This window comes from Colobus angolensis, unplaced genomic scaffold (genome assembly GCF_000951035.1).
Source record: "Colobus angolensis palliatus isolate OR3802 unplaced genomic scaffold, Cang.pa_1.0 Scaffold52, whole genome shotgun sequence".
Classification (NCBI taxonomy): domain Eukaryota; kingdom Metazoa; phylum Chordata; class Mammalia; order Primates; family Cercopithecidae; genus Colobus; species Colobus angolensis.
In genome coordinates, this window is record NW_012118710.1 from 4,128,315 (window position 1) to 4,155,102 (window position 26,788).

General features: G+C 43.4%; 1 pseudogene across 1 annotated transcript; it reads right to left on the bottom strand.

The window, feature by feature from the left end:
• Nucleotides 1-638: 638 nt before the first annotated feature.
• Nucleotides 639-7,767, bottom strand: LOC105525205 (annotated as a pseudogene). The gene is made up of 2 exons (XR_001003872.1): nucleotides 7,422-7,767; nucleotides 639-1,927 (listed from the first exon to the last, which is right to left on the bottom strand). The product of XR_001003872.1 is annotated as a keratin, type I cytoskeletal 18 pseudogene (transcript).
• Between the last annotated feature and the right edge of the window lie 19,021 nt (nucleotides 7,768-26,788).

A 26,788-nucleotide genomic window follows, 5' to 3' on the forward strand; every position in this document is an offset into this window, starting at 1 on the left:
CAAATTGTCTAGATCCCAGACCTCCAAAACAAAATTGTGCAAGTAGGGAGAGGGATGTCTTTCCACTAATTAATTGCAAAGAAAACAATGCAACAAAGGTCAACCTCTTCATGTCCCTTCTATTTCTTCACCCTCCCTCTTCTTCACTTCAGCCACTCACACAAAAAATAAAGGTCACTTGAAATACCACCAGCCTTAATATTTTGCTGTATAGTGATTATGATTAAGTGGATGGACTCCGGGGTCAGCCGGCCTTAGTGTGAGTCATGGCTCTAGGTGCCCTTGGGTAATTACATTAATTCTGTAGGCTTTAGTTTCTTCATCTGTGAAATGGAAATAATAATAGCATTGACCTCACATAGTTCTTATAAGAATGAACTAAAGTCATCCACATAAGAGGCTCAGAATATGACCAGGCAAATAGTAGGTACTCAATAATGTCACTATCACAATCAGCATTATAATATATATTAATAAATATATCCTTGCCATTTTAATTATGAATACATACATTTACATATATTCTTTTTTTAAAGTAAACCACACTTTACATCTGGTTTTTGTAATCGTTTTTAAACTTACAATGTATTATGAACATTTTTATACATCATTAATCTCCCAGAACATTTTATTTTTTTAACTCTGAACTTTTTATTGGCCTCCTGCTCCCCAAAGGGTACCCTGCTTCTGCTGGCTTAATGCCTCAGAAGTTTGGTGTCGTTGGTCTCAGACACCACTTTGCCATCCACTATCCGGCGGGTGGTGGTCTTTTGGATGGTTTGCATGGAGTTGCTGCTGTCCAAGGCATCACCAAGATTGAATTCCTCGCCATCTTCCAGCAGGCGGCGGTAGGTGGCAATCTCAGCTTCCAGCTTGACCTTGATGTTCAGCAGGGCCTCATACTCCTGGGCCTGTCGCTGTCCCTCTGCCCGGGTCTGTGCCAGCTCTGACTCCAGGTGCAGCAGGATCCCATTGAGCTGCTCCATCTGTAGGGCGTAGCGGGCCTCCACCTCCCTCAGGCTGTTCTCCAAGCTGGCCTTCAGATTTCTCATGGAGTCCAGGTCGATCTCCAAGGACTGGACTGTACGTCTCAGCTCTGTGAGCGTCGTCTCAGCAGCTCCAACCTCGGCGGACTGTGTGGTGACCACTGTGGTGCTCTCCTCAATCTGCTGAGACCAGTACTTGTCTAACTCCTCTCGGTTCTTCCGAGCCAGCTCGTCATATTGGGCCCGGATGTCTGCCATGATCTTGGCGAGGTCCTGAGATTTGGGGGCATCTACCTCCACGGTCAACCCAGAGCTGGCAATCTGGGCTTGTAGGCCTTTTACTTCCTCTTCGTGGTTCTTCTTCATGAAGAGCAGCTCCTCCTTGAGAGCCTCGATCTCTGTCTCCAGCTGCAGTCGAGTGACATTGGTGTCATCAATGACCTTGCAGAGCCCAGGGATGTCATTCTCCACAGACTGGCGCATGGCCAGCTCTGTCTCATACTTGACTCTAAAGTCGTCAGCAGCAAGACGGGCATTGTCAATCTGCAGAACGATGCAGGCATTGTCCACAGTATTTGCGAAGATCTGAGCCCTCAGGTCCTCGATGATCTTGAAGTAATGGCTCCAGTCTCTGACCTGGGGTCCCTTCTTCTCCAAGTGCTCCCGGATTTTGCTCTCCAGCCTCTGGTTCTCGGTCTCCAGGCTCCTCACTCTGTCCAGGTAAGAGGCCAGGCGGTCGTTCAGGCTTTGCATGGTCTCCTTCTAGTTCTGGATGCCTCCCATTCCTGCCAGACCCCCGGCCATCCCTGAGCCCAGGCCCCCGGACCCCATGCCGCCCCGGAAGCTGGTGGAGCAGGACACGGAGATCCGGGAACCAGAGTCCCCGTGCCTGCATAGACACTGGCCGTGCTGCTGACGGGCCGGGCGCCGTAGCTGGGTGCCTGGACAGAGCCCAGGGACCGGTAGTTGGTAGAGAAGGTGGAGCGATTGGTGAAGCTCATGCTATATGGGAGGAAGGCGAGACGACAGGACTCAGGCTTTGCCGACCCAGAACAACATTTTTAATACTGCAGAGTATGCCATTACATGAATGTACCCTGGCGTATTTAACCAATCTCCTATTGTTAGACAATTAGGTTGTTTCCAATACTTGATAGTATAAATACCCTCTGAGGAACCGCTTTGTAGAGGTTTCTTGCACACATCATTAGTTGCTGCGTTAGGATGAATTCCCAGAACTAGAACCACTGAATCAAAAGAAATGCAATTAAAATATTCTAAAAAGAATAAGTGCATTACAGAAAATAAGGAAAAGGAAAAATACAATTCCACTATACTAATACACACTAATATAATTTGGGCAATTTAGAATTTCCAGTGACTTTATTTTTCCTTAGAAGAGATAGAAGCTTCAAGTAAAAGATGGGCAGATGTTTATTATTTCTGCTCCCTTCTGAAACTCACTGAAATGACAAGGAAGAACTAAAAACAAACAAACAAAACAAAAAACTCATAAGCTCATAATGTTAAAAAGAATGGAATAGGAGATGTCAACAGCCAAAAGATGTGAACAACATTTTGAGAGCTGAAAACCAGATCAGATGAGCAATAACTGACTTTGTGGATCAGAGGAAACTAAAATTCATGCCATGACTAAAACTCCACACTGACTTTAAATGAAGCAGCTAGATCCTTCTGATCCCCTCTGTAGCCCTAAAAGAAGACAGACAATTTACCTTCTGGAGAGGCTGAATCAGTCCATTCTGAACCAGAAATAGGAGGCACTGCTGAGGGTAGGATGAGGCATCTTCATGAAAGAGATGTATTTAAGTGAAAGTTGACATACCCACTGAAAAATAAGACTCCCAGCCGCTTCCTTAGCTCAAGTCCCAGCATGCTGGCAGCCAGGCTCATACACTCTTTCCACTTCCCCATCCTTGCTTCCTGGTGGGAAATTGGGGGATTCTTCTGAGAGCAGCTAATGAGTCCAAGAGAAAAGGCTACAGTTTCCCCTAAGGAATGGCCCCACACAAGCCATAGTGAAGTCCAGCAACTGACAAGTCTCCCCACTCCATGTGGAAGAGGATCACTTTTGAGAAAAGCTCCAAATAGGAAATACATCAAAAGAAACCAAACTAACCAAAAAGAGAAGCTCAGGAAAAAAAAAACAGGGCAGGAAGCAGAAGAAAAAATACTGCATCCATGAAATGATAACAGGAGCCTATTTTAAAAAATTAGAAAACAAGGCAATGCTCTGAGTAGTTAAATATATGAGGGGGAAAACATCAACTTTTGAAAGATAGTCAAGGAAATCTCCCAGAAAAGTAGAAGAAAAAGCTAAAGTCATAGAATAAGGGATATAGATAAATGATATAGTTAGATGTAAAGGATAAGAAAACTTGAGACAGATGTTCCAGAAAGAGAGAACCAAGAAAACAGATAGGAAGAAATCATTAAAGAATCAATACTGGGTTTGAACTAAAGGAGAGTGATGCACAATACAGTGAATGAGAAAAAACATACCCAAGACACCTCATTCTCTAATTTCATAGCACCAGGAGTAAAAAGGTCATAGAAGATTCTAAAAAGAAATTTTAAAAGTAAAATACAAGTCACTTATAAAAGATTGAGAATCGGAATGACAATTGAAGGTAACGGAGAAATTCTGGGGGAAATGATTTTAACCCAGAATGCTATACCCAGCCAAACTATCACTCAAGTGTACCAAATATAATAAACAGTTTCAGACATTCAAAATCTCAAAAACATTTATCTTCTTGTCTCAAGAAACTATTGGTGGGTGTGCTTCCTAAAATATGGGATATGAAAAGGAGAAAAGACACAGTGATGGGAAAGCTGACTGCTGTAATTTAGAAAACCAAGAATAATTGAATAGCTAATGAAGATGTAAACTTACTTTTTTCTCACATAACAGCCCAAGATAAATATTTCAGGTCAACAGGACAACTGCTTCCTTTCAGAGATTGTGGTTCCTTCTGCATATCTTGTTTTTCTGCCACGTCTTAGGGGCAATGGTTCTCAAAAATGTGATCCTCAGGCCAGTAGCATCAGCATCACTTGAGAACGTGTTAGAAATGCAAATTCTCAGGTCCCAACACCAGACTTAATGAATCAAAAATTCTGGGCATAGAGGCCAGAAATCTGTGTTTTAACAAGACTTCCACATGATTCTTATGCATGCTAAAGTTTGAAGATGACTATCCTAGGGCATTATCCTTTTCTGCGTGATGAAAGTTTGATTGCAGGTACTTTCATTTTCCAGTTCACCAGAGGGGAAAAGTGTGGAAGCTTTTATGGACCAGGCCAGGAAGTAACATACATTGCTTCCACTAGCATTTATTTGGCAAAATCTAGTCATGTGGTAACCCCTAGCTTTAAATGTGAGTTGGATAGTGTAGTGTTTAGTTGGGCAACCTCATATTAGCTACATTTCTATCACAATGAAAGAAGGAAAGAAAGGATTTTGGAGGATAACCAGCAGTTTCCACCATATGTATAATCCAGGCAACAGGACTCCAACAAAGATAAATCCCAGATGATGTTTAAGGGACCCCTAGAATGTCCTGTTCACAGGGCTAAAGCTGTAAATCAGGCCACAGAGCAGAGTCCAGACGGGAGCAGAAAAGCCAAAAAGCTCTAGGAAGGGCGGCCAATGAAAATAATGAAACAAGAGAATACCTGTATTTGAATGTATTGACAGGAGATTTTGTGGATGAATTAATAATAGGTACATAGAAAACTAAACAAAATACAAAAACAGAAAACTGTTAATTCCAGGGAAAACAAAAGGCTGAATGAAAAAGGAAACATAATTATAGGATTCTATGTGGCTTACCTGGGAATAATATTTACATAGTCATAAAATAAATATTTAATGTTGATTTTACCAAAAATGGTGGCATAACTATGTTGGGAGATTGAGCAGAGGGAAAGTGTGTGCAGGCCAGTTTAATGATGATAGTAAGTAATGTTTATATGTGCTTACTGTGCACTGGACATTATTCTCAGCCCATTATATTTTCAACATTTAATCTTCATAGTCACTCTGTGAGGAAGATACTATTATTGTTACAAGAAAGCAGTCCCGATCCAGACCCCAAGCGAGGGTTCTTGGGTCTTGCGCAAGAAAGAATTCAGGCTGAGTCCATAAAGTGAAAGCAAGTTTATTGAGAAAGTAAAGGAATAAAAGAATTGCTACTCCATGGACAGAGCAGCCCCAAGGGCTGCCGGTTGCCCATTTTGATGGTTATTTCTTGATGATATGCTAAACAAGGGGTGGATTATTCATGCCTCCCCTTTTTAGGCCATATAGGGCAACTTCCTGATGTTGCCATGGCATTTGTAAACTGTCATGGCGCTGGTGGGAGTGTAGCAGTGAGGACAGCTAGAGATCACTCTCATCACCATCTTGGTTTTGGTGGGTTTTGGCTGCCTTCTTTATTGCAGCCTGTTGTATCAGCAAGGTCTTTATGACCTGTATCTTGTGCCAACCTCCTATTTCATCCTGTGACTTAGAATGCCTTAACCATCTGGGAACGCAGCCCATTAGGTGTCAGCCTTATTTTACCCAGCTCCTATACAAGATGGAGTTGCTGTGGTTCAAACACCTCTGACATTATCATCTGTTTTACACAGGAGGAAACTGAGACCTATAGCAGTCAAGAAACTTGTACAAACTCACACAATTAGTAAGTATTGGACCGGGGATTTAAGCGAGGTAATTTCTCTCCAGAGTCCATACTCTCCACTAGTATTCTATATGGTCACATTTTCCATGATAGGAAGTCAAAAGACAATTCCTAAAATCAGTAAACCAAGAAAAACTGGATACGAATGTGATTCATAAATAAGGACAGAAATACCAAGAAGAAACAGATAAAAGAGTTGAAAGCGATTGTTTCTTGCTGGGGGGTAACTGGGAGTGGTCAAAGGATTGCTGTTTTTCTTACTGTTGTTACAGTCTAGTAGTAATGTTTGACTTTTAAACGCTTTTAAACATCACTTCAGTCAAAAGCAATTTTTTTATTCTTCAGTGGTTGGTGCTTTGTAAAAATAAATAAATAAATAATAAACTTTTTCTTTTAATAAAAGATGGCAAAAAGAATGCCCTTGGCTAAGTTAACTTAGAGAATGGGTCAAGTATGCAAGGTAACCAACAGGGAAAGTTACAGAGAGAGGGAGAGATATTGAGAGAGAGAAATGTCCACAGAGAAGTGGAAACAGAAAGTTGATGTTTTTGGAGGAAGAACAAGCAGATTTAAGGGAGCCAGAGAGAATGAGAAGGGATGAGATTCAACAAGACAGGGCAGAGACACATTGAACATTTGTCATGGGCTATAGACCCAGAAGTGAGCAACTACTTCATGGAAATTCCGTGGGCAGAATCCAGAGAAGCCACTGAATTAGGCTTTATGCAGAGTGGTTTTGATTTGGGCCTCTAACATGAGATTCCTTCTTCCTCGGTGACCAAGTCAGCTGAGAGAAACAGCTCTGGCCTTAAAGCTGAAGATAGAAGGAAGGATGAACTGCAAAGCCATAAGGTGACTGATAAAACCCTAATTATGTGTCAACCCAGGTCAAACCAAAGTAATAATGAAATGTGTCTATCTACTACATGGCTTTGGAGCAAGTTGGTTAATTTCCCTGAGCCTCAGTTTTCTTTTTGCAAACAATAAATGTAATAAAGCCTGCATGTGTAAAGCACATCAGACTTTTCAGAGCCGTTTTTCATTTTCCATTTCCCCGAAGTGGGTAGCATAAAATTATACAGCCAGTTATCAGTGGAAACTGAATTCTAGTTCTAGATCTAATTCACTTGTCTTTGTAAACTTTGCTAAATTAAGAGTCAGAAAACTCTATGAAGTAGAAAGAAATAGGTATATATTCCAATTTATAAAGGAAGAACCAAGATATACCCCACATCTCCTGGCTCATTTGGAACCAGGACCCACACCCAAGTCTTTCGGTGCTCAATTGGGGGCCTTTTCCAATATACAGCATCTGTTGTGAGTAAATGAGACTTCGTGGGTAGGCACCAGGGCAGCTCGTAAACATGTTAGTGCCCGCTCCTACGGCTGCTGTGGACAAGCAGGCCTGGGTGTGGTCACCATCCTTCCATGAGCCCAGGTTTCACTCGCTCTGTCCTGTTTTCAGAATATCCATTTGTCTGATTTTTTCATTTAGAAAATACCACCTCGGGAGTAGTGACAGCTAAGATTTACTCCTGCGCCCGCCCTGTAGGGGGTCCTGCTGGTGGATGCGTGAGCTGGGGAGAGGGAGGCCAGGAGGAGGCCGGGCTGAGGGACCCGGCCCTGCTTGTCCAGCAGGCTCTGGTCGCCGCCGTCCCGACGCCTGCTCCGCCTCCTGGGCCTGGCGAGTGCGCAAGGCCGAGGCTTGGGGCCCAGCTCGGCTCACTTTGGATGTTTTTAAACTCGCACGATTTTCTCCCGAACACCATCCCGCAGCCCCACGTTCTGCCCTCCCGGCCACGCCACCGCAGCGCCGCGAGGAAAGAGCGCCCGGGGCTCAGCCGCCCGGGAGCCGGGACCCAGCGCAGCCAACACGCGCCCCGCGCCCCTTCCCAGGCCAGGCCTCGCCGCGTCCCCGCCGAAGGCCCGCGCCGTCCCTGCCGGGGAACGCTGACGAGCCGAATACAGCGGGAAAGCAGCCATTTGTTCTGGGGTTGGCGGCCGGCATTGAAGCCAGATGTGCGCGAGGCTGACGTTGACATGCCACATCTGGTGGGGGTTTTGGTTTCCATCGCGGAGTTTACCACATCCACCTCAGTCGGCTAGGAGACAGGAGGCGGACATCTGGAAGTCATTGCAGCTGTCACGCTTCAAGGGGATCCTGTACCACAGAGAAGAGAATTCAATACGTAACGGAGCAAAATTGTCCAGCTCGTCTTGTCAGCCCAGATTTCAAACACATGCAGGAACATGGCAACTGTGTTATGGTGCCCTCCGTCCCTCTGGGGTGCCCGTAGCCACCTCAAGCCCGAGGGTCCTTTGCCCACCCCAGGCGCCTCGGTTGTCTCCACGGAAAGACTGGCTAGAAGGCCACGTTCTTTTGATCTCAGTTTGCTGGAAGTTTTAAATTAAACCTTGCTTAGGCTCTCATCCCATTTCCATTCATACCCTCTACCTTCTCCTGGCATTCAATGCTCTAGCCCTACCCTACCTACTCAACTTATCTCCTGTTCCTTTCCCAAAGCAAATACGACTGCTCAGCAAGGCTAACTAACAGAAGTCAGGCTTATTCTGACCCCAGCTTTTCCTCCTGCCTGGAATCCCCTGTTCTCTTCAGGTCAGTCCAAATCTGTTCCCCGTTCTGAGGTCTACCTCAAGTTTATTTTCATCTATGAAGCCCTTCCTGACCTCTCAAGTTTTCACTGATCTTTCCTTCTGTGTGTTTCCCTAATTAAGTATAAGCCCATGAAGAGGCAATATCGTTTTACATTTTTCTATCTCCTTCAGCAGCAAACGTGGTGTGCTGAAGTATAGCAAGCCCTCCATAAACCCAGGTTGGATAAAAGCATGAATTAATATTTTCTTAATTAAGAAAAAATGAATCGACGCTTTCTTTTCTTTCCACATAATTTTGTTATCTCCTTTATTTTTCATGGCAAGACTCAATGTCTATGTAATGTGTCTTGAACTTTTTGGAAAGATAGCTGTAAAAATCTAGCAAATTAATAATACCTGAAGAATTCTATTAATTTGAGATTCCATTAATTTGGAATTCTCCCAGCTATAGTGCATTGATAATTGATTTTAAAAAGTGAAGTGTAGTAGAAAGAGAACCACGGTACAAGTCAGAGGATCTGAATTCTATTCCCAAGAGTATCCCTAACTCTGACATTGGGCAATCATTCACCTTCTGTATGGCTCCAGTCTCCCTCTGTAAAAAGATAAAAAGTTGTGGCCAGTGGCCTCCTCCTGGTAACCGACAGAGCTGGGGACATTCTACTGACAAGGGATACCCCTCGGGCGCAGCTTTTCCCCACCATTTCTAAATCTGTTCTGGAGTTTGAGGGCAGCAGTGTTTCACCTGCCCAGCACCAAAGCCACATGGATACACATAGGATGTGGAGAAAGGGCAGAATAAAGAAGGAACAAGCATGAGTAGCTGCAGGATTTAGCCATTGTGAGTGTCTAGTGTTTTCAAAATTAAGACAAGCCATTGCAGCAAGCATTGGGAAAGACTGAGCATCTTAAGCTGTAGATGGAATCTCTTGGGTTTTGTCCTTCTTTTATGCATTGATACAAATGCAAAGCACCCTGCTCTATCCTTGCTATATGGGATGGGTAAGAATGTAACAGGGTAAGTAGGATCCAGTGATCAAGGAGAAGAATAGAAGAAAGGAGGGGACGACCAAGGGAAAAAGAAAGTGTGCTCCTTGGTATGGTCACCCAGCCAAAGAGGATGTTTAGCTTCCATGGGAGAAAGGCCATGTAACAAGGTAGGAAGGGAATAGGAGTCACAGAGCCAGGTGGGTCTCTGCCATTCTGCCCTGTGGGTGAGGTAGATGGCTTTTCCTTTCCAATCCTCATCTACAAAAATGAGGCAGTTTTAGAGAAATAATCTCTAAACTCTTTTAGCTCTTACCTCACATAATTCATTTGGAAACCATCTTTGAACCCAAATTTAACATATTTCTGACTAAACTCCAAATCTCTGCCCTAGGGTTTCCTAAGCTTGTGGGGTTCTGAGACATCTTCACAAAGGAGAATTTGGGTATTAAATTCCTGAAATCTTTTTGCTTCATTCCTTCTAATGGAAGAAGAAGCTTTCTCCCTTTCTCCCTGGGGGCAATCGGTTATAATAGGAAGATTACAGGTTAATGACTTAGAAAATCTTCCTCAAACGAGAATAGTACTTAATTAAATTCCATTAAATCATAACTCTCGACTTCTGTTTTTGGCCTCTTGCTCCTGAGTCCAGAATCACATTCTTCCTTTATCCCTGGGGTTGCTGAATTAAAAGTGCATAAAGCTCTAGGGAACAACCGAATAACCTCCGCTCTACCCACCACCACTGCCTTCTTGTCTGAACACTCAAAAGATGGCCAGTGAGCAAGCCAGAATCCTTCAGAAGAGAGCATGGTCATTTCTAATTTGTCTTGGTTTATGAGCAACTTGACAATTTGACTAACTACCAAAGAGCCAGGACTAGATCATCCTCTCATAAAAAGCTAATAAAAAAAGCTGTTAATGCAGCCCATTAGTCGGCTGAAAGTGAGAGGTTATGCAATCATTGTCTTAGCTGGGAGGACCTAAGCTCTCCAGGAAGAGTTCACACAGCACCCAGAGAGTCCTCAAGAGGGAAGTTCATGCCTCTCTGCTGTCATTTACGGAGCTTGGGCATTTCAGCATCTTGCCCGCTCTTTCCTTCCCTGAATGCTTCTTGTCTTTCAAGTATACCCTTGTTTTCTCTCTTCAAACTCACTCCCTCTCCATGGACACATTCTGCCACATTTCTCTGCTACATTGTAAGGGTGAAGCCCTAGAAGCTTCCATTCTTATGAGAAAAGTGTTCAGAACTACAGACTAGATTCAGGCCCAGCCTTACACACAATCAGGCGATTTTAGAGGTTCTAGGGATGCCTTCCTTTCTCAAATAAAAAAAATCTGCTCTCTTCTGAACTCCGTTATTAGATTCCTTGGGAACCTTGAAGCTTTCCATTATTCAATAGTTCTCTGTTACAGACCCTGGAGAGGAACTGAGGGTGCCAGATCCTCTTATCTTGTGCAAAAGGGCTCTCTTCCTTCTCTGAAATCCTAGTGTTCTGCATGACTTTGGCACTTTTCATCCAGGGACTTGCTCTGTGACTTTGGGCTAATCACTTCTCCTCTCTGGACCACAACATCCCTCTTTGTAAAATGACTAAGAGAAGAGAAATTCTAACTTGCAGCAGGAAATTCTAGTTAAGCCCAAGGACAAATTCTGATTGAAAGGAGGGTAGAAGGGTAAAGAGGGAGTTATCTTTACATTCAATTCTAGCTCTGATCACATAGGGCCAAACCACTTTGAGATGCAGCTCTCGCCTTTGTGTGCATCTGGTCTTCCCTCTTGTGTTTATTGAAAGGGTGATGCAGAGACAATGCTCTTTGGACCCCATCTACTTGCCTAGCATAGTCCAGAGCATGAAAGTTAATGTTTACTCTTATGCTCAATTTATTTTCAAGGTGACTCAAGGTGGCACCAAAGAAGGATACAGTTCAGGAGCAGTTTAAATGGAGCAGTTCTGATTCCATCTGAAGGAATCAGAAGGAATTGACGGTTTCAGGCACTGAGGATGTTCTGCTTCTGATATTTTAGCAACAAATTTGGCCTTTGTTTTTCTGGCAGCTGAGGCATAAGGGAGTGACATGAAGGACACTGTGCTTCCTAGTGAATAGTGGGTTCAATAAATATTTTTTCTTTTTTTGCGGGGGTTCGGGGGGCAGTGGCAGGGGGAACAGGATCTCACTTGGCTGCCCAGGCTGGAGTGCAGTGGTGCAATCTTGGCTCACTGCAGCCTCCACCTCCTGGGCTCAAGTGATCCTCCCACTACAGCCTACCAAGTAGCTAGGACTACAGGCAAGTGCCACCACACCTGGCTAATTTTTTTGTGTTTTTTGTGGAAACGGAGTTTCACCGTGTTGCCCAAGCTGTCTCAAACTCCTGTGCTCAAGCAATCTCCCTGCCTCAGCCTCCCAAAGTGCTGGGATTATAGGTGTGCAGCACTGTACTCGGCCATAATAATTTTTTTTTTCATTGACTCTCAGACACCCCTTGGTTGGGAAGGCAAAACACTGATGGAGGAAAGTCCCAGATGAAAGGGGAACAGGGTAGATTTTGAGGAAGGCTTTTGGAGATGAATAAACCCTAGAACAAGATTCAAACTTTCCTGTTGCTAAGGCTAAGCCCTTCTAAGAAATTCCCACTATGCATGCAGGCCACTAGCATGGCTCCAGCCTAGGAGGCAGGCCCAAGACTGCACAGGCTGTTGGGCACATGCCCAGTTGCTCCGTGTAGCAGTTACATCCCAGACACTTTTTACAGGAAAATGTAGTATTTCTCTGTTTTGCCCAATCACACACCTTTGGAAGGGAAACAAAGTCATCTTCTATCCGTAGGTCCTTAAACCTGAGTGCTAGCCAGCTCCAAAACTGTCCCAGAGAACCCCTCATTGGAGAAAGCTTCTGCTACTGACTTGGGGATGAACACAACACCTCCTCAGCAGCAGTCAGCTCAAACTCCCCCTCATATTCCCGAACCCTGCCACTGGGATTCATTCAGTCAGGCCCAGGATCAATCCCAGCCACCCTTGCAAGAATGATTACTCAGTTTAACCTCTGAAATTCTCCCAGTTTCTCCACAGATGAAATTCTCTTTCTCTTTGCTCATCCTCAACTTCCACCTTCCCTCCCAACTGCCACTAAAAAAAGCATTCGTTCTGTGGCTCCTTTTCCAGATCCAGGCTTTTTCTACTGCAGGGTCCATAAGGTTATTTCTGCTCCACTCGGGGAGCCAGCTAGGTAAAATCTTACAAAGGTACTGCCACCTTCACCAAATTCAATTGCATTTGGAAACCTGATTTGCCATACTCCAGGGTGCCCGGGCTACCGGCTCTTAAAACCAACAAAACAGTGGGAAATGACTTTCTGAGGTCATCTGGTCCAGCCTCCTGCTTCTAGATAGGTGACTATCCAAATTTTTTTTTTTTTGAGATGGAGTTTCACTCTTGTTGCCTAGGCTGGAGTGCAATGGCGCGATCTTGGCTCACTACAACCTCTGCCTCCTGGAGGCAAGCGATTCTCCTGCCTCAGCCTCCCGAGTAGCTGGGATTACAGGCGCCCACCACCATGCCCAGCTAATTTTTTGTATTTTGAGAAGAGAAGGGGTTTAGTAGACAAGAGGTTTAGTAAAGAAGGGGTTTAGTAGAGAAGGGGTTTCACCATGTTGGCCAGGCTGGTCTCAAACTCCTGACCTCAGGTGATCCATGTGCCTCGGCCTCCCAAAGTGCTGAGATTACAGGTGTGAGCCACCGCACGTGGCCCAAATCTTACTAAGACAATTATTCCACTCTATATTCGCTCTTGCTACTATTAAATCACTCTTTTAGGTGAGTTCTTTCTTAGATTAAACCTGATTTTTTTCCTGCCCTAATTTAGGCCCAGTTCTCAACCTATTCTTTGTAACTGTGACAAATCACCGATGAGTGTTTTCTCTCTGTCCTTAGCCTTCTCTTCAGCACAGAAAGTCTCCCCAGAAATAAAACTCTGATTGTTCAACTCCTTCCTTCCCACTTGTCCCTCTAAGCACCCTCTAAATCAGACCCAAGGCTCCCAAGAGAGTCATATCCTTTCTCTCGCAGCTGGTCTGAGTTTTGTTGTCTGGAAGACTGTGCTTAGAACAGCTTGAAGTTAGTACAGAGGCGAATGAAGCTTTAAATCTCCAGCACTTAACAGCTTCTCTGCAGCCTCAGAGGTAACCACATTTTCTTGACTTCTTCCTCTCATCTCTATATATATCTGTGTAATCTCTGTTCACTGGAGCCTGACTCCAGTCCTATTGTCTGCACCGCTCTGGTTGTGCTGAAAGAGGGAAGGTTAGGGAAGAAAAATTAATAGACACAGACCCATAAAAATAACAGGCTCTCCAGAGCACACATGAAGAAATAATTAAACAGATTAAACTTGGGGGATGGAAAGAGAGGAGCAGGAGGCTTAGCAGGCAGAGACTGATGCCTCTGATTTTCACTTCCAAAGGGGCTGGGGCTCAGTGGGGAGGGATTTCTGTGCTTTTTTCTTCGTTCCGGTGGGTTGGATTCACAGCCGAATATTGTTAAGTCACTAAGCTCTTTAAAGGCTAGGATAGTGCCTTATCTTTGTATCCCCTCTAGGATCCTCAGATCATGCCACACCCTAGTGAGAAAAGGAAATTTGATATTTATGGAGCATTCTTTGTGCGCCACGTACAATGTTAGATACTTTATGTCCTGGCTGATTGTCAGTTGAGGGTGTTTCAAACTTCAGAAATGAGTGCAATCATTTTCCTATGGCCCAGGATGGCAACTACCTAAAGATCCTGTGATTTTGAAGCCAAAAAATAGCTTCTCACATCTTCCCCTCCCTCATTCCTTCCCTCTCTGTCTTCAATGGGCAGAAGCTTTTGCTACAGTGGTGAAGGAAGGAGGAGGCTAGTATTTAGAGATCATTTCAATATCAAAATGTCTAAATCAGCAAGCCTCTCAGAATGCCCTGGGATAGTGAGAGGGCTGTGGAGACGGAGAAGCCTTCCTCCCTCTTTCACAAGTACCACCATTCCCCTGGCACCATTCCTGAAAGCTCAAATGAAAACACCCTAAAGAGGAATAATCCTCAACCACTGGTACATTGGGCAGGACGACCCATGCCTGTAATCACTGCTCTTTAAGAGGCCAAGGCGGGAGGATCACTTGAGACCATGAATTTGAGACCAGTCTGGCCAACTGGGGAAGTTCCTGTCTCTACAGAAAATAAAAAATTAGTAAGGTGTGGTGGCAAACCCCTGTAGTCCCAGCTCTCAAGAGGCTGAGGCGAGAGGATTGCTTGAGCCCAGGAGGTTGAGGCTGCAGTGAGCCAAGATCATACCACTGCACTCCAACCTGGGTGACAGAGCGAGACTCTGTCTCAAAAAACAAACAAAACAACCCTCTATTATCATTACTTACCATTTTTTCAACAATTTGAGAATAGATATTAAAAGACAAGGTTCAGAATAGAAACACCTTCCCCAGGGAGTGCAGACCTGAATGGCACCCAGAACAATGACTGGCAGCAAGATCACAGGGCATGGGAATGAGGCAAGCCAGATGCATGCCCCAATCCAGTGGCTCCAGCCGGCAGATTGCTTCACTGCTCTGGGGCTCTCACATACTCTCTCTCTTCTCTTCTTTTTTTTTTTCCCTCCCTCCCTCCCTTCTTCCTTTTCTCCCCTCCCTCCCTCCCCTCCTTCCTTCCTTCCTTCCTTCTTTCCTTCTTTTTTTGAGAAAGGATCTCACTCTGTCACCCAGGCTGGAGTGCAGTGGCACAATCATAGCTCACTGCAGCCTCAACCTCCTGGGCTCGAGCAATCCTCCTGCCTCCGCCTCCCAAGTAGCTGGGACTACAGGTGTGTATCACTGTGTCCAGCTAATTTTTTTATTTTCTTGCAGAGAAGAGGGTCTCACTATGATGGCCAGACTGAGCTTGAATTCCTGGGCTCAAGTGATCCTCCTGCCTCGGTCTCCCAAAGCACTGGGATTACAGGTGTGAGCTACCACACCCAGTTTCTAATTTTTTTTTTAATGGATAGGCTTTATTTTTTAACAATTTTAGGTTTACAGGAAAATGGGACTGAAAGTACTGAATTTTCTTACAGACCCTCCCCATTAGTTTCCTCTGTTACTAACATCTTCACTCTTTCGGTTGTACATTCTATGGGTTTTGACAAATGTAAAGACATGTACCCTTGACCAGGCATAGTGGCTCACGCCTGTAATCCCAGCATTTTGGGAGGCCAAGGCAGGTGGATCACTTGAGGTCAGGAGTTCAAGACCAGCCTGACCAACATGACAAAACCCCGTCTCTATCAAAAATACAAAAATTAGCCAGGTGTTGTGGCAGGCACCTGTAATCCCAGCTGCTTGGGAGGCTAAGACAGGAGAATCACTTGAACCCAGGAGGTGGAGGTTGCAGTGAGCCAGGATCGCGCCACTGCATTCCAGCCTAGGTGACGGAGTGAGACCCTGTCTCAAAAAAAAAAAAAGAAAGAAAGACATGTACCCAACATTACCCTACAGAATACTTTCACAGCCCTAAAAACCCTCTGTACTCCTCTCTCCCACCCTAACCCTCAGAATTCACTGATCTTTTTTACTGTCTCTATAGTTTTGCCTTTACCAGAATGTCATACAGCTGGAAGTATATAGTATATAGCTTTTTCAGAGAGGCTTCTTTCATTTAGCAATGTGCCTTTAAAGGTCTTCTTTTTTTTTGTTTTTTTTTAATGGTTTGAGAGCACCTTTCTGTTTATAGCTGAATCTCTCTAACTTTTTTATTGAAGCATAACATATATACATTAAAACCCACTGAATTTTTATTAAGGAACACCCAAATAAAGATGCAGAAAATTACCAGCACCCCAGCACCCTAGTGCCCCTCCCAGTTCCTACCACTCCTCTAAAAATAACCACTAGTCTGACTTCTATCATCACAAATTAATTGAGCCTGTCTTTGTAGTTCATAGAAATAGAATCACACAGTATGTACTTGTATTAGTCTGTTCTCACACTGCTGTAAAGATACTACCTGAAACTGGGTAATTTATAAATAAAAGAGGTTTAATTGACTCACAGTTTTTCATGGCTGGGGAGGCCTCAGGAAACTTACAATCATGGAGGAAGGCAAAGGGGAAGGAAGGCAGGTCTTACATGGCAGCAGGAGAGAGAGAGAGAGCGCACAGAGGGGAGCTGCCAAACACTTTTTAAAACCATCAGGTCTCCTGAGAACTTACTCACTATCAAGAGAACAGCATGGGGGAAACTGCCCCCGTAATTTAATCACCTCCCACCAGGTCCCTCCCTCAACACATGGGGATTGCAATTTGAAGTGGGGTTTGAGCGGGGACACAGAGTCAAACCACATCAGTACTCTTCTATGTGTGGTTTCTTTTCTTCAATATTTAGGTTCATCTGATATTACAGCAGTTTGTTCTTGTTTATGCCATCATATAGATATACCAATTCATTTAACCACTCTACTGTTGATGGATGTTTGTGTTATTTCCAGTTTGGGGCTATTACAAATAATACTGCTACAAACATTTTTATATATGTCTTTTGGTGAACTTATGCTCACATTTCATTTTGATAGAAACCCAAAAGTGGAATTTCTGGGCCACAGGGTATCTGTACATTTAACTCTGGTAAATAATGCCAATGTACCAAAGTGCTTGTACCAATTTACACTCTCACAACTTGTCATCCTCCCAAATACTTAGTATTGTCAATATTTTCAATTTTAGTCATTTTAGACCCATGGTCATTTGAATTTGCATTTTTCCGATAACTAATAAAGTTGACTACTATCTCGGGTCAGGTCCCTCGAGGAACAGACTGAGATGGAGGTTTGCATGAGGAAGTTGATTGGGGAATGCCCTTAGATGGACACCTGTCAGAGACAGAAGGCAACAGGATGGACGTCTCATTGCAATAGGCTTCTGCTGATCCCATGGGAACTCAGGAGCTGGCCTGACCCTTCAGAGTTGTCTTCCTTGAGGCAAGGGGGCCAGGCCTTCACAGTAATCACTTAATGTGGTTTTGACCAATCATTGAATGCAGGTTGTCTTTGGAAAGGAGTGTGACTGGGTAGTAGAGTTCTCTTTTGCCAAGGGCAGTTCCTAGAGAGGACCAGGGGAGGAGAAGGCTCCCAGAAGCTAGGGAGATGAGGGCTTTAGTCCCAGAAGGCAACCTGAGCTCCACACTATAGCTGCATCAACAAGCACCTTTTCATATGCTTCCTGGCTACTTAGAGACCCTCTCCTGTAAAGTGCCTATACTGATTTGCCAAGTTCTTTTTCATTAGGTTGTCTTTCTTTTACTTATTGATTTATAGAAGTGTTTTGTATATTTTAAAGACGAGTCCTTTGTCAGATATATGCAATGCAGAAATATATATTGCCTTTTCTCTCATTTCATGGTGTCTTTTTATGAATGGAAATTCTTAATTTTCACAGTTTTTTATCCCTTTTTGACAAGGGGGTTTTATTTTGATCTGTTTACAAAATCTTCACATACTCTAATATCATGAGAATATTCACATATGTTACCTTCCAGAAGCTTTATTGTATTACTCTTCATACTTATGTCTGTGGTTCACCCAGAATTGATTGTTATGTATGGCATGTTCTAGAGACCAAATTTACTTTTTTTCATTTGGACTTCTAATTAACCTTAGCACTATTTACTGAAAAGATCACCCTCATCTCGTTACATTTCAGTGATAACTTTGCCATAAGCCGGGTGATTGTGTCTATGTGGGTCTATGTTCTGTTCTGTTGGTCTTTATGTCTGTCTTTGTACCAATTCCATACAGTATTAATTATCATAGCTTAAGATAAGTCTTGATATCTGATCATATAACTCCTCTGACTTTGTTTTCCTCAAGAGTGTCTTTGTTATGCATACCCCTTTCCATTTCCACATAGATTTTAGAATCAGCTTGTCAATTTCTACCAAAAAAACAACAACCTGGCTTGGATTTCTATTGGAATTGTATTGAATCTATCGATCAATTTTGAAAGAATTGACTTTTTACAGCACTGAGACTTCCAATCCCTGACCGTGGTATATATTTACTGTCTTAGTCTGTTTTCTGTTGCTTACAACAGATTATCTGAAACTCAGTAATTTATAAGGAAAATAAATTTATTTCTTATAGTTATGGAGGCTGAGAAGTCAAAGGTCAAGAGGTCACATCTGATGAGAGCCTTCTTGCTGATGGAGATTCTCTGCAGAGTCCCTAGGTGGCATAGAATATCGCATGGTGGGGGCTGAGTGTACTAGTTCAGGTCTCTTTTCCTCTTCTTATAAAGCCAACAGTCCCATTCCCATGACAACTTATTAATCCATTAGCCCATTAGCCCATAAATCCATGAACAGATTAATCCATTCCTGAGAGCAGGGCCACCATGACCCAATCACATCTTAATGGCCTTACCTCTCAATATTGCTGTATTAGGGATTAAGTTTCAACATGAATTTTGGAGAGGACAAGTACTCAAACTAAAGCATCTATCTCTTCTTCAATTTCTCTCAGTAATGTTTTATAATTTTCAGTAAGGAGATCTTATACCTCTTTTGTTAGATTTATTGCTACATGTTTGATTTTTTTTTTTTTTTAAGAGCGTCTCACTCTGTTACCCAGCTTGGAGTGCAGCAGCATGATCATAGCTCACTGGAGCCTCAAACTCATGGGCTCAAGTGATCCTCCTGCCTCAGCCTCTCAAGCAGATGGGACTACAGGCATGAGCCACCATGCCCAACATAGTAGTCTTTATTTATATCTTGATTTTCCTTGAAAGGAATTATCAGATGATATTTTGTTATATACCATATGTACAAGAGTAGATCCCAATTGTGTGGGCATTAGCTTATAAAATTTGGGTGGCCATTTTAAAAACATTCATTTATTATTATTATTTTAAGTGTGGTAAAATACACACAACATAAAATTTAGAATCTTAACCAATTTTAAAGTATTCAGTTCAGTGGCATTAAATACATTCATGGTGGTGTGCAACCATCACCAGTATCCATCCACAAGCTTCTTTTATCTTGCAAAACTGAAACTCTGTACTCATTAAACAATAACTCCTTATTTCCCCTCCTACCAGTCCATTTTACTTTCTGTGTCCATGAATTTGACTACTCTAGATATGTCATATAAATGGATTCATATAGTATTTGGGGTTTTTTTGTGAGTTATTTCACTTATCATAATATCCTCAAAGTTCATCCATGTTGTAGTACATGTCAGAATTTCCTTCCTTTTTAAGGCTGTATATTTCATTATCCTTGGGACAAGACAAGCCTACCTTCCTAGTAGACCGAGACATTGGCCCCAAAGATGTCTTCTCCTTTTCTACCATGAGGACCTAGAGAGTCATAAAATAGTCCTGGAAGCCAGACCTCATTAGCCAGATTTAATGAGGCCCCATTATGACACTTACTAATTTTGAAATTTCTCCACCCACAATGTCTTGGATTCCTTATTTATAAGGCACTTTCACATATGATCTCACAAAATCACAACAATCCTGATGTAGAAATGAGGAAACTGAGACTCAGAAGGACCAACTGGCCTTCCCAAGGTTACACTTTTGATAAATAGGCAAGACAGGATTCAAAGCAAAATCTCCTGCCAAGAAACCTTCTGACTTTAAATGCCAAGTTCCTGAAATGAAATTGAGAGCCAAGGCCAGGTGCTGTGGCTCACACCTGTGATCCCAGCACTTTGAGAGACCAAGGTGGGTGGATTGCTTGAGGCCAGGAGTTCGAGACCAGCCTGGCCAACATAGTGAAACCCCATCTCTACTAAAGATACAAAGAAATTAGCTGGGCGTCAGCCTTGGGAGGCTGAGACAGGAAAATTGCTTGAACCTGGGAGATGGAGATTGCAGTGAGCCTAGACTGCACCACTGCACTCCAGCCTGGGTGACAGAGAGAGACTTTGTCTCAAAAAAAAACAAAAAGAAAAGAAAAGAAAAGAAAAAAGAAAGAAAGAAAGAAATTGAGACCCAAAAAAAAAAATACCAAGGATCAACAAAATTAAAAGTTGGTGTTTTTTTTGGAGGATAGATAGACTGCTAGGTAGATTAACAAAGAAAAAAGAGAGAAGATCCAAATAAGCACCATCAGACATGACAAAGGCAACATCACAGCCAATCCCACAGAAATACAAAAGATCCTCAGAAACTACTATGAACATCTCTTTGCACACAAACTAGAAAATCTAAAGGCAATGGATAAATTCCTGGAAACACACAAACCTCCCAATATTGAGGAAAAAAAAACAAAAAACAAAAAACAGAAATCCTGAACACACAAATAAGGAGTAATCAAATTTGAATCAGTAATAAAAAGCCTACCAACCAAAAAAAGACCTGGACCAGATGGATTCACAGCCAAGTTCTACCATACGTACGAAGAGGAGCTGGTACTAATCCTACTGAAATTATTCCAAAAAATTGAGGAGGAGGGACTTCTCCCTAACCTATTCTATAAAACCAGTATCATCCTGATACCAAAATCTGGCAAAGACACAACAACAACAAAAAATAAAACTACAGGTCAATATCCCTGATGAACATAGACACAAAGATTTTCAATAAAATATTAGCAAACCAAATCCAGCAGCACATCAAAAAGTTAATTCACCATGATCAAATGGGCTTTATTCCTGGGATGCAAGGATGGTTCAGTGTAATCAAATCAATAAATGTGGTTCATCACATAAACAGAATTAAAAACAAAAACCATATGATTATCTCAATAAACACAGAAAAAGTTTTTGATAAAATCCAACATCGAGGCAGGTGCGGTGGCTCATTCCTATAATCCCAACACTTTGAGAGACCAAGGTGAGAGGATCACTTGAGCCCAGAAGTTCAAGATCAGCCTGGGCCACCTAGTGAGACCCCATCTCTACCAAAAATTTAAAAATTATCTGGGTATGGTGGCACACACCTGTGGTCCCAGCTGCTCAGAATGCTGAAGTGGGAGGATTGCTTGAACCCAGGAAGTCAAGGCTGCAGTGAGCCATGATTGTGCCACTGCACTTCAGCCTGGATGACAGAGAAACACCATCTCCCCTCCCATCAAAAAATACAACATCTTTTCATGATTAAAAACCCTCAACAAACTAAGCATTGAAGGAACATACCTCAAAATAATAAGAGCCATCTATGACAAATCCACTGCAGGCATCATACTGAATGAGAAAAGGCTGGAAGCATTTTCCTTGAGAACTGGAATAAGACAAATATGTCCACTTTCACCACTGTTATTCAACATAGTACTGGAAGTCCTAGCCAGAGCAATCAGGCAAGAGAAAACAATAAAAGGCATCCAAATGGGAAAAGAGAAAGTCAAATTATCTCTCTTTGCTGATGATATGATTTTATACCTAAAGACCCTGCCAAAATTCTCCTAGATCTGATAAACAATTTTAGCAAAGCCTTGAGATACAAAATCAACATACAAAAATTGAAAGCATTTCTATACATGAATACCATTCAATCTGAGAACCAAATTAAGAATCTAATCCCATTTACAATAGCCACACACACACAAATAAAATACCTAGGAATATATCTAAGCAAGGAGGTGAAATATCTCTACAAGGAGAACTACGAAACACTGATGAAAGAAATCATAGGGTTGGGCGCGGTGGCTCATCCCAGCACTTTGGGGGGCCGAGGTGAGTGGATCACCTGAGGTCAGGAGTTCGAGACCAGCCTGGCCAACATGGTGAAACCCCATCTCTACTAAAAATACAAAAAATTATCCAGGCAAGGTGGTGGGTGTCTGTTATCCCAGCTACTTAGGAGAATCACTTGATCCTGGGGGCGGAGGTTGCAGTGAGCCAGGATTGCACCACTGCACTCCAACCTGGGCAACAAGAGTGAAACGTTGTCTCAAAAAAAAAAAAAAAAAGAAAGAAAGAAAAAGAAAAAAAGGAAATCATAGCTGACACAAATAAACGGTAAAACATATCATACTTATAGATTGGAAGAATCAATATCATTAAATGTCCATACTGCCCAAAGCAATCTACTGATTCAACACTATTCTTGTCAAATTACCAATGTCATTTTTCACAGAATTAGACAAAAGCTATTCTAAAATTCATGTGAAACCAAAAAGAGCCCAAATAGCCAAGGCAATCATAAGCAAAGAAAAGCCAGAGGCATCACATTACCCGACTTCAAACTAAACTACAAGGCTACAGTAACCAAAACAGAATGCTATTGGTACAAAAATAGACACATACACCAATGGAACAGAATAGAGACCCTGAAAACAAACCCACATGTCTATAACCAAGTGATCTTTGACAAAGTCAACAAAAATAAACAATAGAGAAAGGATGCTCTATTCAATAAATGGTTCTGGGAAAACTGGCTGACCACATGCAGAGGAATGAAACTGGACACCTACCTCTTAACATATACAAAAATTAACTCAAGATAGATTAAAGATTTAAATATAGGCCTAAAACGATAAAAATCCTAGGAGAAAACCTAGGAAATACCCTTTTAGACACTGGCTTAAGCAAAAAATGTATGACTAAGTCCTCAAAAGCAAATGCAACAGAAAATATTGAAAATTGGGATCTAATTAAAGAGCTTCTGCACAGCAAAAGAAACTATCAACAGAGTAAACAGACAAGCTACAGAATGGGAAAAAATATTTACAAACACTATGCAAATGACAAAGGACTATTATGTAGAATCTATAAGGAACTCAAACAACTCAACAAGCAAAAAACAAATAACCCCACTGAAAAGTGGGCAAAGGACATGAACAGACACTTCTCAAAAGAAGACATACAGGTGGGCAACAAATACGTGAAAAAATGCTCAGCACTACTAATCATCAAAGTGATGCAAATCAAAACCACAACGAGATATCATCTCACACTTGTTAGGAATGGCTATTATTAAAAAGTCAAAAAATAACAGATGTTGGCAAGGCTGCAGAGAAAAGGGAACCCTTATACACTGTTGGTGGGAATGCAAATTAGTTCAGCCACTGTGGAAAACAGTTTAGAGATTTCTGGAAAAACTAAAAATAGAATTACAATTCAACCTAGCGATCCCATTACTGGGTGTAGGAAAATAAATCATTCTACCAAAAAGACACCCGCACTCAAATGTTTATTGCAGCACCATTCACAATAGCAAAGACATGGAAATCAACCCAAGTGCCCATCAATGGTGGACTGGATAAAGAAAATATGGCACATATGCCCCATGGAATACTACATAGCCATAAAAAAGAGCAAAATCATGTCCTTTGCAGCAACATGGATGCAGCTGGAGGCCCTTAGCCTAAGTGAATTAATACAGGAACAGAAAACCAAATATCACATGTTCTCATTTATAAGTGGGAGCTAAGCATTGGGCACACACAGGCACAAAGATGGGAATAGTAAACACTGGACCCCAAAAGAAAGGAGGGAGAGAGTGGGACAAAGGTTGAAAAAACTACCTATTGGGTACTATATTCACTACTGGGATGATGGGATTATTAGAAGCCCAAACCCCAGCATCATACAATATACCCATATAACAAACCTGCATGTGTACACCATGAGTCTAAAATCAAAAATTTTTTAATTAAAAGAAAATGCTGAGTTCTGTACAATGGAAAGGTGGGATGGCAGGAAGGTGAGCATGTCTGCAAATCGCAAGACCCCCTGGGCCACGTGGAGATGGTCCTCAGCTATGAATAAAGCCATTTTCTAAGGCTGTTGTTCTTGTCTAAGGGAACACAACTTCCAGCCAGGGTTCTTCCTGTCTGTATTTCTTCTGCTTTTCCACTGGGTAGTTGGAAGCTGAAAGTGTTAAAACTGGAGGTATTTCAGTGCCGAGGTGCCCGTTGTCTGATAAACGCCTGTCTACTTCATCTCTTGGCTGGATGGGGAGCTGACTGGCCAGGCAGGCCAAGCTGTAGCACCCCTTCCCAGATGGCAGAAGAACGCAGGGCCCCCTGCCCAGGGTGCGAGGCTTCCTGTCCGCACTGAAGCATCTGGCTTGAGCTAATGAGCTGTTGGCATGCATAGGCAATTATTTGAGCTCTTTAAAAACCTGCCAAACTTGTTTTTATAGCCATGGCAGTCCCTTAATGACTCAGGCCTGAAGTCAAATCCTCTGTGCAGAAGGCAGTGGCTCTGCTCTAGGACATTCCCTGCCCCTTACACTGCCCCAAGTCATGGGCCCAAGGTTCAAACCTTAACCATCTCACCTCCCCACAGCCTCAGAAGGCAGGGTCCTAAGGAGGGGCTCAGGAGGCTCGCTCAGTTCCAGGAAGTCCCAGCATATACCGGGATCACTGGATGGGAACAACGGCCAAGGCCTGTCACCTGGGCCCTGGAGTGCGCTGATGGAGCACTGATGGAGTCCACAGAGCATATCCGAGCTGACCTTTGGGCCTCGGAGGCCTTCAAAATGGGTAGGTTCGGGAGCTAAGCTGTGGTCTGGGCACAACTCCAGCTCCTTCTGCATCACACTCTGTGCTGTTCTTTCATTCCCCACAATTCGGTGCCCCAGCAGCCGTTTCCCCAGCCAAAAGCTGCTCTCAAGGACCTGAGAAACCCATGTAGTTTTATCAAAAGAAACATTGCTTTTTTTTTTTTTTTTTGAGACAGGGTCTTGCTCTGTCACCCAGGCTAGAGTACAGTGGCATGATCATGGCTTGCTACAGCCTCGAATTCTGGGCTCAAGCCATCCTCCTGCTTCAGATTCCCAAGTAGCTGGGACCACAGGTGTGTGCCAGCACATCTGGCTAATTGTTTTTGTTTTTTGTAGAGATGGGGTCTTGCTATGTTGCCCAGGCTGGTCTTGAATTCCTGGGCTCAAGTGATCCTCCCACCTCAGCCTCCCAAAGTACTGAGATTACAGGCATGAGCCACCATGCCCAGCCTCCTTTGAAAGGTAACTACTTTGACACAGTGGTTGTTAAGGGCATGTTGAACACACGCTAGATGAAGTAGGGCTGCAAGAGGTAGAGAAAGGTTTGTGCTAGGCCAGCCCTATTAGGAGCTTGCTCTCCGCTGGCCAGAGACCCAGGCTCTGCGCCTGACTCCTCTTGACTTATTGGTCTGAGTACAGTGCAGCTGAGTGAACAGAATGGAGAAGGCTCCTTTCTGCTTCCCACAAAAGTCACAAAGACCTCTTCTTTTTTTTTTTTTTTTGAGATGGAGTCTCAGTCTGTCGCCCAGGCTGGAGTTCAGTGGCACAATCCCAGCTCACTGCAACCTCCACTTCCCAGGCTCAAGCGATTCTCCTGCCTCAGCCTCCAGAGTAGCTGGGAGTATAGGCATGTGCCACCACGCCCAGCTAATTTTTGTATTTTCAGTAGAGACTGGGTTTCACCATGTTGGTCAGGCTGGTCTGGAACTGCTGACCTCAAGTGATCCACCTGCCTCGGCCTCCCAAAGTGCTGGGATTACGGGCACCCCTTCTCTTTAGAACAGAGCCACGGTATAGCTCAAGCAGCCCACTGGTTCACACACATAGTCAACCTGCAGCACACAATCAAATGTCCCAAGGAATTGCCTTTCCTCTTTCCCCACTTTGTCCTCTGCTTTCGTGCTCTTTCCCCAACTCATTTCCCCTTTTTCTTCATTTTCCTCATCTCCCTTCACCCCTCCTCTCCTATCCTTCTTCCTCCCCTCCTTTCTTTCTTCGTTCGCCTTTTCTTCCTTTCCTCTGCCCTCCCAAGTCTTCTCTCCCTCTTCGTCCCCCTCTTTTCCTCCTGCTTCTCGAGTGTTTCTCTGGCAGTGATTCCTCATCATGGGGAGTTCCTGGAGCTGGTGCCAGGAGTCTCTAGGTCTCTTCTAAAGATGGTCCCTGCATCCCCTTGCTGCCTCTGTGCAGCACACACCCGGCACACAGCAGAGCCCTGGGGCCCACAGTCTCCACAGCAAGCCAGGCTGTGGTGTCTAGTTATTTCCCTGCTTTAAAAAATTGGTTCAGATAAGAGGCAGAGTCGGTCACATTTGTGGAGCTGTTCCTCCTGGGGCAGGCTGTATTTCTTTAGATCTGTCTGTACATTGAGCATCGCTGTGTGCCGGGCCCTGAGCAGTGGGAGATGTAGCAGGGAGTACAGAGGTAGGAACAAGCCACCGTTAGCACCAGCCAGAGTCACACAGACCTCTCTATGAATCACTTTTTGTCTCTGTGACTCAGACAAGTTATTCCAAGCTTCTGTTTGCTCCTTTGTAAAATTAAGCTTCAATTTCACTAAATGACATAGGGCACTTAGCGTGGTGCTGGCAGATAGTAAGCTCTGCACAACTGTGATGATGATGATGATGATGATGAGGTACGACTCATTCACTTGGGCAGCTTTCCATCTAGGACGGAGATGAAACTGCAATTCAAGGGAGAAAAGAAAATGAAGAGGGCATAGATGAAGAACTCTGGGCAGTGGGGGTAAGGGAGAAACTTCCTCTCCTTGGGGTGATGAGGGAAGACTTTTGAGAGGA